Source organism: Protomyctophum bolini (assembly GCF_963924005.1).
Source record: "Protomyctophum bolini genome assembly, chromosome: 11".
In the NCBI taxonomy this organism is placed as follows: Eukaryota; Metazoa; Chordata; class Actinopteri; order Myctophiformes; family Myctophidae; genus Protomyctophum; species Protomyctophum bolini.
In genome coordinates, this window is record NC_137872.1 from 40,261,553 (window position 1) to 40,277,961 (window position 16,409).

At 41.2% G+C, this 16,409-nt stretch overlaps 1 long non-coding RNA gene across 1 annotated transcript; it reads right to left on the bottom strand.

Moving 5' to 3' along the window:
- Nucleotides 1-6,821: 6,821 nt before the first annotated feature.
- LOC308323207 lies at nt 6,822-9,679 on the bottom strand. The gene is made up of 3 exons (XR_013964809.1): nt 9,567-9,679; nt 7,522-8,223; nt 6,822-7,487 (listed from the first exon to the last, which is right to left on the bottom strand). It is a non-coding gene; the product is annotated as an uncharacterized lncRNA (long non-coding RNA).
- Between the last annotated feature and the right edge of the window lie 6,730 nt (nt 9,680-16,409).

Genomic DNA, 16,409 nt, shown 5'->3' on the forward strand with positions numbered 1-16,409 from the left:
TTTATCCGAGCTGTTATTTTGCCATTGGCTTTCAACTACGCGCCCCTATCGGTCGGGAGGAGGGTGGCACTCGGTGTGTTCGATATAGGTACGCTGACCGCCTTGCCAATACAGACTAATAGGCGAGTGCGCTCCCGGTGTGCAACCGTGGTTTCCCAAACGAACCCCGTTTGAAAAAAGTAGCCAGGGCGCTCGGATAAAAATGCTTTTTATTAAACAACGTGGGATGCAGCAATTCTAATCGCTGGTGCAGCAACTAACTAACACCCGTGGGACAAATTGTGAGTACTTTATATTTTAAATCCGAATGTTTATATATACGTTTTTGTTGTGAATGTAGCAAGCGCCAAAAACAGGGTGCAGTTAAGTCATGACTGTCATGATAATCATCATGGCAGTCAAATTCAAATTCAAAGGGCTTTATTCGCTTGAGAAAACATACATTTACATTGCCAAAGCAAGGCAGGCAGTCATGTTTCAGGGCTACATGTGAGTGATTATAACAAAGTATTAGCCAGTTGATCTGTAGTCTAGGCTAACTAGTAGCCTAACTTGGTGGTTATATTTATATTTGTGACTGATTATTAGTGAGTCAAGCAGACTGCCTATTTGGTCTTATTAATTAATTAATTAATGACACACCGGCCCCATGGCCATATTTGTGTAAAGGTTATGTCCCCGTCCCCCCCCCCCCACACACTATAAAGTCAACTTTATAATTATTACAAATCGCTTTTTAATTTCAAGGACCCCCAATTTAATATGCAAATTATGCATTTGCCCACTCACTGTCCTCCATATATATTTTTTATTGTTTATCTCAGAGACCCAAACTGTCTGTAGGCTACTGTACTACCGAGTTACAGACCTGTGGGTACTAACTATCAATCAACGTACGTGGTTCCAAGAGGTCCCCAGACCTCACAGAAGACCACTGGTGTAAAGGGGCATTTTGGGCCCATGGTCCTGTCGGGGGCTTCACAGTTCACACCACTAGACTAATGAATTGCATTTCTATAGCGCTTTTCCAAGTGCTCAAAGCGCTTTACAATGGTTCATTCATTCATACATTGGGAGGTGAAGACTATAGCCCCATCAGTGACCTCCCCTGGAACATGCATGAACATAGACATGTTACACCTGTATAAGAGAAGATGTGTTGCTTCTACAACTAATATTGTTGGGGACCCCCCTGGAACACCACCTCAAGGACCCCTGCAGATCCCTGGACCACAGATATAACTAGAAAAAGTGCCCTTTCTGGGCACAGGTCTCCACCAGGAGGATAGGACTGTGTGTGATGTTTGGCCAAATGTTTAGGAGTAATAAAACATGTTTTAGTTTTTGGAAGAATTTTCTTCATTTTGTTGAGGAAATGCAGATCCAGATCACTCATAGCATCTCTGAGGATATAATTCTGGATGAGCAGGACAATTTTCTACAAAATGGGCCAAAATGAGCCAATCAGTGTAGAATCTGAGAAATCCAACAGACTCGTCTTGATCACATGACTACAGAGATCGCGTGAGCTTTGGAAGCCAATCTTAATCAGGATGAAAGATGGGAAATGATGCAGATCCGTGTTCATCACATGACTATGGAGATTGTGTATAACGAATTGTGTGACGTATGGATAAAATGTGTACGAGTAATCTACAGAAATGTGTTTTGGCTAAATCGGCCTGGTGGTGGCGCTATAACAGGCCGTTGAGGAATATTTGGGGCAGAGGTTTGTCGTTGGCATCCAGGGAGTGTGTGTGCAAAGTTTGGCATGCATCGAGCCAACGGTGCCAGAGATTAACGGAAGGAAGCAAGCATGCACGCACGCACGCACGCATGCACGCACGGATGGAGTGCAAAACATACTCTCTCCCCATGCCTTCGGCCTGGTGGAGACAACCAGTGCCGTAGCCTACGTAGTTAGCTACAGTGGAGTGGGAGAGCACAAATGGGGCTCTCACTTTAATACCATCAGTCATTGATTGATACATTGCTTAATTGGCAGAACACTAACAGTTTGTAGAAAAGGCACGGTTCACTGCATTGCTTTGCCTGCACATGCGGCATATCTGTAATATCACACGAGCAGAGCCACACCGCCAAACTAAATGCAATGTCATTGCAATAAAGGGTAAATGGTTCAACCTGAGCTGAAGTGTAATGAAAGTTTCATTACACTTTGTTTGTGTTTCATTTAATGAAACACAAACAATCACACCATCATGTGTGCATGTGAGCGCTGGCTTTGGGGTCCAGCACAGTTGTTGACTTATTCAAATTTTTGACCCCACAGCATAGATAAGAATTGGCTAGATGGCTCGCCCGCAAATATTACATACACACATACATTTTTTCCGTGTTGCTTGGAATGTCTCTCTGTCATTCTGTATCTGCAGTTCTTTTTTCCCTTGTCAAGTTGCCCTACCTTTTTAACTGCTGCACTGCTTTGGTGCCTGAACTTATCTTCTTATCTCGTATTTTATTATGCCCATTATGTAGCCTTGTCAGCTGGCTCTGAGCTCAATGTACATGAGGTGAAAGTTGAAAATTGCATTCAGAATTTAATCTGAACACCATTTGGAATAAAGGCCACATGATGAGGACATAAGCACAATAAAAGGCATCCATGCACCTTTGAGTACACTGCACTATATGCACTGTTTGGCTGATATTATTGCCCTGTGTGCAGTGTTGTTTTCGTCGACTAATACTATGACGAAAAATGTTCGTCGACTACCTTTTTTCCCTGACAAAAACTACATAAAAACTAAATATAAACAAAGCCATGATGACTAAAACTATGACAAAATATGTCGATTTAGTCAACAAATAAAAACTAGACTAAAATGTTAGGGTGGACACGAAATCTAGTGAACACGATCCATTTAGAAGTAAAAGACACAAGTCATTTTACACTTGGTTGCATGCTGAAAATAGCCAATCTACAAGCTCACAACGCACCGCGCTGCGACGCATTGTGAGCTTGTAGATCTGCTATTTTCAGAAAGTGTCAAATCAGTCATTTTGATTTTGATTCCATCAAGGCCTGCCAAAATACATTTTAGTCAACTAAATCAACAGTATATTTAGTTTAAGTAGATACATGTATGTACTTGAACCGTGCATCTAAGTGACAATACAGTGAATCTGAATGGACAGCGAAACATACAGTATTTACTATTTAGCATGATCATATTCACATTTGTACTTTTACAGCAAGCACAGTGTAATTGAAAAAGGCACATCACATCACATCTGATTATCCACGAGCCAAATCTGAATCAATCTTGTACAAGCTCTTAAAAAGTGAAAAGAAAAATAACATTTAACAATAATTGCATTCTTTTTTAAACCCGTGCTCCTCCTGAAAGCTAAATAAACATAAAACATGAACAAAAAAAAGCTACATCATCACTTCGATATTCGCCACACAAGCCAGGGATTGTGGGAAGTACCAGAACAATAGGCTATAATGAAGTATTGTGTACCGTAGGCCTATTATAAATTCACAAAAATAATTTATGAAGACTGGGAGAAATGGATGAATGTCAAAAAGGCCCCACAGTGACACTTGCAGGAAGGTTTTGGTATGACAACACTTGAGTCGTAGGCTACACAGTCTACACAGACAGTAGACTCTCTCTTGGTAATATATGAATCAACTACAATTGAACGTTGGCCAGTCAAATGAGTACTTGAGTTAAAGTACTGCAGTACACGCTTTAAAAATATATTAAATTCATCATTTTTTTGTAGTATAATGTACATGCTTTTTAAAAAATATCACATTAAATAGTAAATACACACTAAATATTACACCCGTGTTGACCCTGCTGTGACATGTGAACATGGCTGCTGGGAAAGGGGTCTATTGTATCCTCAAGTCAAGGCTTTGCAAATTAATATTCATAATCATGCTTTTCAAAGAACACATGAATATTTTTTTGAACGTATTTAAAAGCAGGTGAAGTGTCTTTGCCAGTGGAGACACAGTCTGACCAGGTTTCTTTTATCACATGGATAAGATCTCTGACACCACGGCGTCCGTCATATCGACGAAAACGTGATCCTGTTAGATTTGCCAACGAGACAAGTCACACCCAATGAATTAACCACAAGCAAAACACACACTATTACAAAAGGGAATAAAACGTATTTCATGATATTATTTTTTATTAGTAAAGTAGTACCTCTGGAAATAAGATTTTAGAATGCTGGGTTCAAACAATTCCATGTATAAATTCACAGAATCTCTGAGAATATCGGTCACATCTGATCATAGCATTATAATTAATGATGGGAGATTAATCGGCAAACACATCGGTATCGGATGATTTGAGTTGTTTTTAGATTAATTGCCAATGGTTCGATTAATCAATCAGTCTGTCTTTACAGATAAACAAGCCCAAAGTAAGTTTGAACAGATCTACAAGCTCACACTATATTAAATATAGGAGGTATTTAAGTTAAATCTGACTTGCCTAAGCCTGCAGTGCAGATACCCTGTTACATGTATTTTTCAGAATGGACAAATTATTATAATTTTTCAATACAGACTATGAAAGTTATATAATATGTTATCAGTGTTTCCCCTAGGGGAAAGTCTACTTTAACACTCTACTGATAAAGTAGACTTTTTCAGTAGACAAAGTCTACTGTTAAAGTATGCATTACTTTTTTCTTCCTCCAGTGCGTATATTTTCTGTCTAAAACCTAAAAAACGAAAGAAATGTTCTAATGTTATAGTGCCATGATAATGTTCCACTTCCATTTTAATAACTATATGCTTTCTTCAAAATTAGATTGGTAGACGTAAACTGGTAGAGGCTGCATCCTCGTTCCACTGCAATTGTGCTTGCTTATATTTATTGAAAACAATAATTTCAGTGTAAAATAAGCGTAAAATTCAGTGTTCAGGGTAAAAAAAAAAGATGGTCTCACAGCCATAATTTAAGACATTACTGATTCTGTCATTTAGCATCACATAAAAAAAATAGAGAGAATCTCTGTCATAATATGCTGAAAAATATATAATATTAAATCCTGCCCTCCGGAAAGAGGATGGATAAATAAATAGTTCGAATAGAATTTGGACATTTTTTTTTATTACCATTAATCGAAAGACATACAATGTACTCTGCACACTAAAGTGGTATGTTAATTTAACAAATTGTAACTCAGAGCGCACTGAAAACGGGCCACAAGGGTGCATTTGGTTACACCCACTCCTAGAGCCAGACCAACACACACACACCATCATGAGAAATTAGCATGTAAAGCGCAAAAAAGGAAGAGGGGAAAATAGACAACCAAACTAGGACATAATATTGGCCTAAATGGCAAAAAAAAATCAATTCAAATTAAATTCACTTTTGAAGAAGCCTAAACAAAAAACAAAACAAGCTAACAAGGATTAAACAAAGGATTGTACATTGTGCACCATTAGTGTCAATAAGAGACAGCACCAGTATGAAAATAATAATAATGATAATAATAATGTCTTGCGCACAAGGCGTTTTTCCTACATTAATGCTCCCATCCTTCTTATCCATAAATGGAAGGCAAATAAATTCAAAAGTCAAACAGAGCAAGGGAGGAGAGGGAAATAAAGGGCGGATATTCTCTGTGGTCCTGTGGAGACTGGAGAATATCCGTAATGCCACGGTTCAGTTGAATGAATAAATCATAAGGCATAACAAGCCAGTTCATAAACCAGTCGGTCATATCGATTAAATGAAGTTAATCGATAGGGTGAAACTCCCCACCTCTCCTGTCAGCCAACTTCCATGGAAGGTTATAATAGTTCATTTTGAATATTGTTTCCCCGAATTCATTTAGTTACAATTCGTTTTTAGTTAGTTTATAGTTTTAGTTCTTTATATTTCAAATCAATACATGCATAACATCCCTAAAACCTTTTAAATGAATGAAGACTAAAGCGTTATTCATAGTCTGGATTTTCGGTGGTGAGGTGACCACGGAACTACAACATGACATCACGAGCCGTGGTGAAGAGCAAACCACCACCCCAGCCCTTCTCTCTGTTTTTACTCACCACCGCTCAACGTTATTTCAGCTCCGGTGGTCACCTCACCACCAGAGCGGTGGTCACCTCACCACCGAAAATCCAGACTATGAATGAGCCTTAAGGGAATTGTGTCTATAATTTCAGTTTGTTGTTTCCAACAGGCCAAAGACATGTTTTGCACGTCCGTCCTTCCATCTGTGTTTAGTGTCACAGTGTGTACAGCTAATCTGTACAAATCTTCCAGAAGGGTCTGTTATAGCGTGACCATGAGGCAGATTTTCACATTGTTACCTACAACTGTGTCGCGAATCTGCCGTGCAAAAGATTGCTCTCGAGTCTCTGCATATGGCCATGACCTGACCTGGTGACCTGGAGGAATACTTATGGTAGTTTTAGTTTGTTTTGTAAACACAGTTTCAGTTATTGTTTTTATTTTAAATCATTTTATTATTCTAGTTTTTATTTTTTCAGTAAACAAAAACTATATATTTTTTAGTTTCAGTTATTTCGCTTTTTTGTATGCATTCTCACGTGTTTTTTCAGATGACCATTTTGATTAAAGCTTTTGTAACAAACTGTACAAACAAATGGTGTTTCTCCTGTATGAATCATGTGTCTTTTCAGGGATACTTTGAGTTTAAAGCTTTTGTTACAAACTGTAGAAGCAAATGGCTTTTCACGTGTATGAATCCTAATGTGTTTTTTCAGACATACTTTGTAGTTAAAGTTTTAAATACAAACAAATGGTGTTTCGCCTGTATGAATCCTCATGTGTTTTTTTAGATTGGATTTTTGTTTAAAGCTTTTGTTACAAACTGTACATACAAAGGGCTTTTCTCCTGTATGAACGCTCATGTGTGGTTTTAGATTTGATTTAAGATAAAAGCTTTTGTTACAAACTGTACATACAAAGCGCTTTTCTCCTGTATGAATCCTCATGTGTGTTTGCAGATGTTGATTACGTCTAAAGCTTTGGTTACAAACTGTACAAACAAAGGGCTTTTCTCCTGTATGAATCCTCATGTGTGATTTCAGGTAATCATTTTTTGTAAAGATTTTGTTACAAACTGTACATACAAAGCGCTTTTCTCCTGTATGCATCATCATGTGCGTTTGCAGATCTTGATTATGCCTAAAGCTTTTGTTACAAACTGTACATACAAATGGCTTTTCGCCTGTATGAATCCTCATGTGTGTTTTTAGATTTGATTTTTGATAAAAGCTTTTGTTACAAACTGTACATACAAAGCGCTTTTCTCCTGTATGAATCATCATGTGTGTTTGCAGATGTTGATTTACCCTAAAGCTTTTGTTACAAACTGTACAAACAAAGGGCTTTTCTCCTGTATGAATCCTCATGTGTGATTTCAGGTAATCATTTTTTGTAAAGCTTTTGTTACAAACTGTACAAACAAATGGCTTTTTGCCTGTATGAATAACCACGTGTTCTGCCAGAACACTCATGCCACCGCAGACTATACCACACTCTGTACTACCTCTAATGTATGGCTTTTGTTTAAATGATTTCAGGTTCTGGGACAGGTTGCTATGAGACAATTTGTGTCCTTCCACAGGTTGGGTCTTGCATGATTTCAGTGTGTTCAAAACGGATTCATCATCCGTGGTCTCCCAGTCATCACTGTTATAAGTATAAGAACTGTTTAAAGAGGTGCTGGCTAGAGGCTCTGTCTTACTGTTTTCACCGTCATTTTCACTTTTCACTGCTAGTAATGTCAACGATAATCCCGCAGCGTCCTCTGGTTTTAGAAATACTTCTGAATCAATCTGTGGAGTTTCTATTTTCACCTGGACCAGTATGGAGCTATTCTCCTCAGGTTCATCTTTAATCTGTGGAGTTTCTATTTTCACCTGGACCAGTCTGGAGCCGTTCTCCTCAAGTTCATCTTTAATCTGTGGAGTTTCTATTTTCACCTGGACCAGACTGGAGTTGCACTCCTCAGGTTCATCTTTAATCTGTGGAGGTTCTAATTTCACCTGGACCAGTATGGAGCTATTCTCCTCAGGTTCATCTTTAATCTGTGGCGGTTCTAATTTCACCTGGATCAGACTGGAGCTGCTCTCCTCCTGTTCTTCTTTAATCTGTGGAGGTTCTAGTTTTACCAGACTACTGCTGTTTTTCTCCTGGCGATCAGGGGAAGACTCCTCTTTACACACACCAGGAAGGATTTGGAGATCTAGAACATGGAGAAAAATGGTCAATTGTGCATTTATATGGCGCATTTATCTATAGCGCTTTACATTCTTACACCGATGGCGGAGGGAAACACGCAAGGCACCAACCTGCACATCGGGAGCAATTAGGGGTTCAAAGAGGCTTGCTCAAAGACACTTAAGGCTCATGCATAGTCTGGATTTTTGGTGGTGAGGTGTCCACCGCTCCGGTGGTGAGGTGACCACCGGAGCTGAAATAACTTTATGGTGAGTAAAAACAGAGAGAAGGGCGGTGGTGGTGGTTTTCACTTCAACGCGGCTCAGTGATGTCATGTTGTAGTTCGGTGGTCACCTTGCCACCGAATATCCAGACTATGAAAAACGCTTAACTCTGGGGGAGCCCAGGATCGAACTGGGAACCCCAAGGTTCCCATCCGGCTGCTCCAACGGCCACTCTAAGACCTGAGCCAATCCCACCCCAAGAGAGAGAGAGAACATAACGTCAGCAGAATTTGCTTTATACAAAACATCAAGCATTCAATTACATTATGTAGGAAGCAGGAAGTGATAAAAGACAGATGTTCTCTTATTGTAGTCTTAAAGGAGCATTCAGTGATTTGGGTGATTTTGAAAAACCCCCGGTCCGCCCCGATAACAAGATGTGCACATGCATGCACTACAGTGGGGGACACGCGACAGGCCAACAGCACATACACAAAGGCCTGCCCCCGCTCGATCATGATTGGTGGAAGGCCCCTCTCTATCCTTATTGGATGAAGGCTGGGCCACCTAGCCAAAAACGAAACCTAAGGTTCTTTGACCCCCAGGGGTTAACTGGGGACAGGGAGGAACTCCTTATATGTTAAGCACACTCTATAGTAGGGAGGATTATCACAACAAAACAAAAACATAAGTGATATTTGTCAATGTTAATTGGAATTTGTTTCAGTGCTCTAAAAACAGACATACAGACAAACATCACATATTCATACAGTAGAAAAAGCTACAAAAGTACAAACATCATATGAGAGGGACCAATATAGATAAGAAAGAAAAAACCTTACAATTCATGTTAAATAAATAACAATTCATCACAGACTAGTTCATCGTTTTTACAACCAGCTTCATGCTGTAAAGTGCAAGAATGAAAAAACGTTACAATTCATGTTAAATAAATAACAATTCATCACAGACTAGTTCATCGTTTTTACAAACCAGCATCACGCTGTAAAGTGCAAGTGAAGATGGTCGGAGTTCAGGAGGGGAACAGACTCGGGTTAAGTGCTATTTTTTAAGCGTGAGGTATTGCACTTTAGAAAAATGGAGAGAGAGAGAGAGAGAGAGAGAGAGAGAGAGAGAGACTCACTGCCTGTATCAGTGTGGTTGTTGTCCTCCCAGGTGAAGGTGGGAGGAGCCATTGCATGGTCTGTCCTCCAGAGGGCAGCAGAGCTCAAGTATGGACTCAGGGCTGCTGAGTCACACACACACACACACACACACACACACACACACACACACACACACACACACACTTAGATACTATAGAGAGAACAAGACAACCAAGTTAAAGTAGGGATAAGAGATTCAAGGCTCATTCATAGTCTGGATTTTCGGTGGTTAGGTGACCACCGAACAACATGACGTCACGAGCCACGGTGAAGAGCAAACCACCGCCACCACCCCTTCTCTCTGTTTTTACTCACCACCGCTCAACGTTATTTCAGCTCCGGTGGTCACCTCACCACCGGAGCGGTGGTCCCCCCACCACCGAAAATCCAGACTATGAATGAGCATTAACCCTCCTAGGGTCTTCGTGTTTTAGTGTCACCCAGGGCCTTCGGGACACTTTGACCTTGTCTTTGCTCGTGTTAAACCATTCTAAAGTAGTTTGAAAACCCCAAAATCCTAATGAATATACTATAGTTTGTTATTCATCAATAACTACAGTTATTACTAACAATTCAGTCATTATTGTCATTTATAGTTTCGTGTCAGGCAGGCAATAGAAGAGCTTTGTGGCAAATGCCAATTTACCATTCAGTCAACCGAACCTATACTGTCACCATGTAGCGTTCATTAGCGCGATCGTGACAAGATGCCCGCAGAGCATACATGAACAGTAAAGATACCAAGGATTGGACAGTGCTACGCAACACGGAAGTAACACTGACTCGAAGCCGTTTATAAATCAGTCGGTGAACGGCAAGGGGCCAGCTATGCACTCCAATGTTGAAGCGCTGGGCCCTAGTGGTAAGAGGAAGGACTGCAGGCGGACCCGTGGATTCTTGACGAGGAAACCCCGTGCAACCGAGCACCCAATGTTAAAGCCCAGCTGCACTTCCGCAGGTGTCCAAATGCTGAATCAGCTAAATAGACAGTCCTTCCGGCAGCCTTCCGGGTGCTTCAAAACACCACTGAGCAACTTCCACTGACATGAATAGCGGAGGGGGCGGAGCTTCGCGCCAGTTCAGTCTCTATCCTTTTAATACTCCATGGTGAACGGACGAGTCAACTTTTCACCACCGTTTGGTGTGTCATCGTCCCCCCGCCCCCGCACAATCAGAAGCGTTTTCAAAGAGACGAGTAGGATATAAAGGCAGCCTGAAAGGCAGGCATTTGCATTCTAATGGGTGATTGAGCGTCGCACTCTACGCGCAATGGCCATCAGGTCTGGTGTTTGTCCTCTCTTTTCTCAGTGTTTTCAAATGGATTTTTATACGACAGGAAAACTTGGAATTCCCATCTCGCGTACCGGTGGTTGAGGAACCTCTGGTCTAGGGTACCGCCGTCCAAAATTTAGAAAAGGTAACCGAGGGTCCCGAAAGGGGCTAATGTTGAGGTTGAACCTGAGGTCCATGCAGAAGGTAAGGGGTGTGTCTCATTTCTGTTTCATATAGCCAAATGATAACGATATGGAATAATGCACTATAAGTTAATTAATTCATAATTATAATAATTTCCTATAGAATGTGATCTTTATTCAATGCCATCATGCCCAGGTAGCTTATAAAAACACACATAACATAATAAACTCTCATTTAAATGTTTTATATTTCTTGTCTTCTTTTCACACATTAGCATATTTCACCAATAATTTGCAATGTGGCAAAATAAATGTACCCATGTTCAACACGTAGGGTAGGCCTAGTAATTATAACTGTGCACCAGTTATTTTATAGAGTTGTGCATATACATCACAGACTCCGTTAATATAGTCTCAGATCCTCCTTTTTATCGTAACTCTGTGACTTACAATACAAAAAGCGAGGTGAAGTCTGCCGAGTCCCGACATGGCTTGTGCTACGCAGAGTAATCTAGTACGCTTTGATCTCGCCGTAAAGCGGGGTGCTATGGGCAAAAGTTTCAAACATTGGAACTATCCCATTGAGATAGAATGAGCACTTCCGCATTCCATTGTTACAATGGGTTATGGGGGACGGGTCAGTCAACACTACCCAGCTAGCAAGTTATGGCGCGCCGCCTGCGGGAGGCGGTCGCCGCGCGCCGCCGATCGTGTCCTCCGCCGGGCGCGTCGCACGATGTGGCCGCGTCGTTCTTGATCAGCGTGTGCCGTGCGCGCCGACGCGCGTGTAGCCGGCGCCCCGCTTCTCTGCCGCGACTCGAACGTCAGCTACGACGGCAGCAGCAGGACAGCGTGGAGCTGTCTTATGACACCCCCCCCCCCCCCCATATGACCCCGCACCCCTCGATCCTCCCCCATGCTCACCTCCCTCCCACATATTTATAGAAACATAATAAAGCAGCAAATGTATACTTAATTTTGTTTCTTTATTAGGAAAAAAAAAGGTTACAATGAAATCATTTAGGCACATAGAAAAAATATGTAAACAACCAAGTTTAGAATACAAGTGGTTGATTTTTATGTCATTTTGCTGAGAATGCACTTTAAGACCACTCTGAGAACCACTGGCTTCTAAAATCTATAAAACACCAACTTTCCTGAAACCACCAGAACATGTTGGATAAGATTGTGTCCACATTTCCACAGTTTTCTGAAAAACCTATGTTTCTATATTAGTGGTTCTCAAATTATGTTATGTCAAGGACCCCAGAAATATTATGAAATTGGCCGCAGACACCTACAGTATCTGAAAATATGTTGTTCCAGGGACTACCCAGAAGCAAAGATGAGTTTAAAAACGTTTGCTCTGAAACAATATATATTCAAAGATTTGCACATTTTCAGGATAAAACTAAATAGCAGACCTACAAGCTCGTAGCGCGGTCCCTGGAACAACATATTTTCAGATTGGAGTAAATCGTTTGAACACCAATGATACAGAAACATCTAGGCTTTTCAGAAAACAACAGTCATACCATTCAAACACTTTAACCATAATTTTAAAAGCTGTTAGATTGTTGGCAGATTTACAAGCTCACAAGCTTGTAGATTTGCTAATACTAAAATGTGGCCCAAACACAGTGAACGTTTTAACTAAAATCTGCGAGGATTTAGAAGACATTTTGTGGAATCAGTTCAAGTTTAATTTCTATAAAACACCAAGTCTATTCTGTGTGGAGTTAGTTATGTAGGCCCAGTAATGTTGCAATAACAGTTACACAGCAATAAACAGAACACACAATCGAGATTCACCTTTTGAGCAAGAAATCGTGCAGCATACATTCAAGAGTCCATTTGGAAACCCCTATAGCGGTGGGTTTGAAACCTTTTCATGCCAAAGTTATTCACCATTTGAGCCACGGACCACCATTTGATGAGCTGCCTGCCGTGCCTGTCCGTTTCCTTCCTTTATGAAGCCTGACTGGTGGTGGCCGCCAGCAGAAGTTCCAAAATGCACCCTGTCCAACGTCTCCGGCTCTCAGACCCCAGGTCCCTGTCACTGAAGTCCAAGATCCCCTGGTTTTAGCCACTTTAACCATTATTTAAAAAGCTGTAAGCTGTTGAAAACGAGTTTGTAGATTTGCTCATTTTGAAACATTGTGAAAATGTGGCACAAATCTGTAAATATATATTATTTTGCAGCAAATGTTTTAACTAAAATCTGTGAGGATTTAGAAGACAGCTTAAGTCTTTAAAACACCAATTCTCTTCTGAGTGGAGTCAGGAGTTTCTGAGCGTAGCAATGTATGTATGTCCCCATGTCTGTATGTCCGAGCACGGAAAGCTGGGTGCGTTCCTTGAGGTCTGGATGTTGCGTATAGTAGAGGGTCAGGGAAACCCAACTGGTGGTAGCCTTTCCAGCAGAGGTTGCATTTGAAGTCGATAGGTCTTCCTCCAGCGAAAGTTCGTCTGAAATCACAGAATTAATTAAATAAATTATTGTGGGATAACGTTTTGATGGCACTGCCTTAACCCATTTAGACCTGAGGACGCATCTGTGTCGCCTAATAGGTTTTAAACATTATTTTAAAAGCTGTTATCTGTTGAAAAATAGCAGATCTACAAGCTCATAGTGTGGCACAGAGTGCCACAGTACTCATCATAATACACCTCAGTCATTTAAAATGTTATGATGGTAACAATGGTACACAGTTACACATTGTTGGGTGCCAATTTTCTGTCCTTGGTAAAATGAACAATTACCTTAAATTAAAGAACGATGTCTCAGCTCTGTACAGCATGTCACCTTGTCTGTAAAATGAAATCAAATTCAAGTCAAATTTCTTTCAAATGTAACAGCAAACTTGAGGCAAGAGAGCTTGTAGCATGCAACCTTAATTCAGTGGTAGAAATGTTCTTACCGTTTGTACGCCCAACAGATCCAAGTCCTGTGTCTGAAATCACAGTAACAACAAAATGGTAAACATTGTATGTACATAAAAATCAATTTGATGAAAACAGAAGATCTACAAGCACACAATGTGCTGCGAGCTTGTAGACCAGCTATATTCAGCATGCAACCAAGTGTAAAAATCAGGCTTAGAATAAAACAACAAAATGACTAAAATGACAAAAATTAAATCAAAATGTGTTGTAATTAGACAAATCTTTATTTGCAATTGTGGAACGTACCTGCATGGCAATGCTCATTTTGGTCACTGCATCTGCACCTATAATAGAATAACAAAAAAAGTCTGTTTTAAACATTAGCCTACTATGTGATATTTTTTACATTTGCAAGACAGACATTTGACGAAGATTTAGCCTTGCAGACCCCACATACACACAGACCCCATGCTGTATTGATGTGGTACCATAGGAGAAGTTCTAAAACAAAGAATGACAAAAAATGTGATTTACAGCTAAATGCTGTTTATGTAGTCTACACAAGCAACGTATCAAATCTTATCTAATTCGAATAATTGTGTTTAAGGACTTATCAACACAATAAGAAGTTACCTGTTAAAATAGCATGAGTTATACGTTTGCTAATGCTAACCTTATCCCCTCGTCCAAACAATAGATTGCCCAGGTAGCTAGGCTAGCTAGCTAGAGGGAAACATACACAGATAAAGATCGAAACGATTTTAACACGTGCAATTACACTACACACGGTAGATATCGGATATAAAAATACACTGACCTTTCAACTGAATTTCTCCGGAGAAAAACTGTGTAAGAACTAATATAAGCATTTGTTGGAGAGTCTTGTCTTCTGCCGTTCTGCGACTGCCTCCACCCCCGTACGTCGATTCAACAAAAACAACAACACTGCAATGCATGCCGGGTAAAGCCTCGGCTCCAGGCTAGGTAGGCTAGCCTGAACTAAAGTTACAATTACTAGTCTGAGGGTACATATTATTTTATTATTATTATTAATAACAACAATAATAATAATAATAAATATAACCGCAAGAAGAAGAAGTAGAAGAAGAATCCACTTAATTATATTCAATAGTTAAAAAATTATGTATTTTATACATATATGCACATCCTTGTCTGAGAGAGAGAGAGAGACGGGCGGGGGAGGCAAGCCTTACGTCAGCGTGAGGAGGGACTGTAAATCGCTGTAAATTCACGAGGCATTAAATCGCGATGGTTTGACGCGCGGACAGCGGGGGGAAGTCCAAGCCAGCCCGGGCGTGCTACGCTGTGAAGGCGACAGCGGGAGGCGGTAGCTAGCGGGGAAATGTTAGCTGGGTAGTGTCGTCTCATACAAGATCTCGCTGTTTCTACGTTAGCTAGCTTAGCTCATATGCATATGTTGTGGTCACAGTGAGAAAACACTGCACACGCTAATGATGTTCTTTCCCCATCAAAACACATAAAACCCAGAGTGCAGGCCTGGCATTCAACAGTATGCATCCATAGGATAACGTTATATTAATCAGCTTAGCAAGGCTGCTCACTTATGGGAGTTTGCGCCCCCTAGCGTAAACACAGAAGCATTATATAAACTCACAGACAATTTTGGCTGGGACTTTGAGACGTGATGACGTTGAGAACCGCCCACCGGTGCGCTAGTATAAAAGCGCGTCAACGTCCCTTAGTCTCCATTCATTTGTTTCTTCTCATGTGTGTAACACAGCGCAAGCGAAGTCTCCCTAAGGTTTAGCATCTGAGTTATTTCCATAAGGACGAGAAAACTTCTCGGTACCGCGGAAACTGCTTTCCTAGAGGCTTCGAGAAGTAAAGAAAAACGGTAAGTCCGTTTTTCCTTAACCAAGGTTAATAATAACTTGGTGGGTGATGTAACTTGTGTGGTGGCTCGAGCCCTGCTAAGTTTCTTTACCCGTGTGACGGTCTTTGACACGGCTAGCAATAGCGTGTTTTTGCTTCCACACAAACTTCGGTGACTTAAGGTCCCGAACGTGTGACGGGCTAGAAACGGCCTCGACCCTTTGTTAGTTTCCACACGGGTGCCGGCATCGGTGGCTGCTACCATTAGCCCGCTGTAGCCGACACAGCACACGCACGTCCCGCGGCCCCGAAGCCCGTGACGGCGTGGTGAGCTGCACGAGATATAGTAATATTTTTTGCTTAGCTCTCACGTCTGTGTTGACGGCCTGCTTTAACAGCTAGTGTATCCGACACAGCACACGCACGTCCCGCGGCCCCGAAGCCCGTGACGGCGTGGTGAGCTGCACAAGATATAGTAATATTTTTTGCTTAGCTCTCACGTCTGTGTTGACGGCCTGCTTTAACAGCTAGTGTATCCGACACAGCACACGCACGTCCCGCGGCCCCGAAGCCCGTGACGGCGTGGTGAGCTGCACGAAATATAGTAATATTTTTGCTTAGCTCTCACGTCTGTGTTGACGGCCTGCTTTAACAGCTAGTGTAGCC